Below are 1,826 nucleotides of genomic sequence, written 5' to 3'. Positions count from 1 at the left end.
CCATAAACTAAAACTTGTGTATATATATAACTATATATATAAAAACCAAATGTGTGTTTGTATATATGATTGAGCTTAAAGTACCAACACACATAATATAACACCTAAAATAAATGTTACCCAAACAATCTTGATCTTCAATAAGCTTGTTGGTACACTTTGCGGATGAAGCTTGAACTTGGATCTTTAATTTGAATTGCTGTGACGCCCCTGGGTTCACACAAGGCTGCAGTCCAAGGTGAAACCAAGAATGTCAAACCTGCCATGCACCACACCGTGCAATAACATGTTTCACCATCACAATTAACATCTATCCAGTAGAGTCAACAACTGGTGTAGGTACAAAATAGGTAAAAGATAATACATGATATACTAATGGAATGATAACAGTCACATAAATATCTCATCATCCCACATAAAAAAAATACATAGCCAAGATCTGAGTAGATAAACTGGAATACTCAACAAGTCTCAAATACAAATATCTGACGAAAAGGAAATAAGGCACACAGCCTTTACAACTTCTAGAACAAGACTCTCAAATGTCTAAATAAAAATCTACTATAACTTCTAGAACAAGACTCTTAAATGTCTAAATAAAAATCTACTGTGGAACTCCAAAAGAAAATATAACTAAAGAGACGGCTGAAGCTAAAATGCATCGCCATCAGTCTACGACTCTCCGAGCTCCTGGCTCGTTACCTGAAAGGGGGAGGGACAACGAGCGTCAAAGCGCTAGCGAGTAACATCACAACCAACCCCAAGGGAACAGGGCTCGTTGTATAAGAAAAATACAGTTAATATATAAGAGATCAAAAATCATTGATCTTACTAAAGAGGGTTTTAGTATTTAGAAATTTACAACACGAGCATAGGTACCTCGAGCGAAATAATCCAAACAAGGAAACCCTCATGTATATACCTTACATCTCAAATTGTAAACTCCTAAATACCAAACCCAAGGTTCTAGTGCAGTAATAATAATAAAAGAAATACGACGAACATCAGAGCATGAAAACAGTGTTGTGACATAGCCCACATGAGTATCATGTTATTACTTATATGAATATAATGTCAAAATCTACATAAGTGTCATGTCAAACTCACATGAGTGACATGTCAGAAAACGATTAAGTGTCCAAAACATAAACTATATAAATTAAACGTCCAACCCATAGACTGCATGAAACCGTTGTCCAACGCATGGACCGGATGTGACCGTTGTCCAACGCATGGACCGGATGGTAATGCATATCCAACACGAGGATTAAATAGCAATGCATGTCCAACACGAGGACTAAGTGGGAAGGGTGTCCAACACGAGGACTAAAAGGTAATGCTTGTCCAACACGAGGACTGAGATATACAGAAAAACCTACTTATATCAATCCACACTCAAATCAGTGTGTAAGTCCCCAATTTATACCCTCAGGTCATCTATCATGCATGGATACATAATAAGACTAAAACCAATGTCAGATAATCCAGACGAACTCTCGCACATGAGTAAAATACCCCAGAATACACAAAACAGGGGTTATACAACAGACAGAGCGGCGGTCGACCGCACCGGTCGACCGCTCTCTGATACGCGGCTGGCGGTCGACCGCTGCGGCTTCGCGGTCGACCGACAGAGCGTCGCGGTCGACCGACAGAGCGTCGCGGTCGACCGACAGAGCGTCGCGGTCGACCGACAGAGCGTCGCGGTCGACCGACAGAGCGTCGCGGTCGACCGACAGAGCGTCGCGGTCGACCGACAGAGCGTCGCGGTCGACCGACAGAGCGTCGCGGTCGACCGACAGAGCGTCGCGGTCGACCGACAGAGC

Source organism: Asparagus officinalis, chromosome 1 (genome assembly GCF_001876935.1).
Source record: "Asparagus officinalis chromosome 1, Aspof.V1, whole genome shotgun sequence".
NCBI classification, from domain to species: Eukaryota; Viridiplantae; Streptophyta; class Magnoliopsida; order Asparagales; family Asparagaceae; genus Asparagus; species Asparagus officinalis.
The sequence above is the reverse complement of the archived record's forward strand: the minus strand, read 5'-3'. Positions refer to the sequence as shown.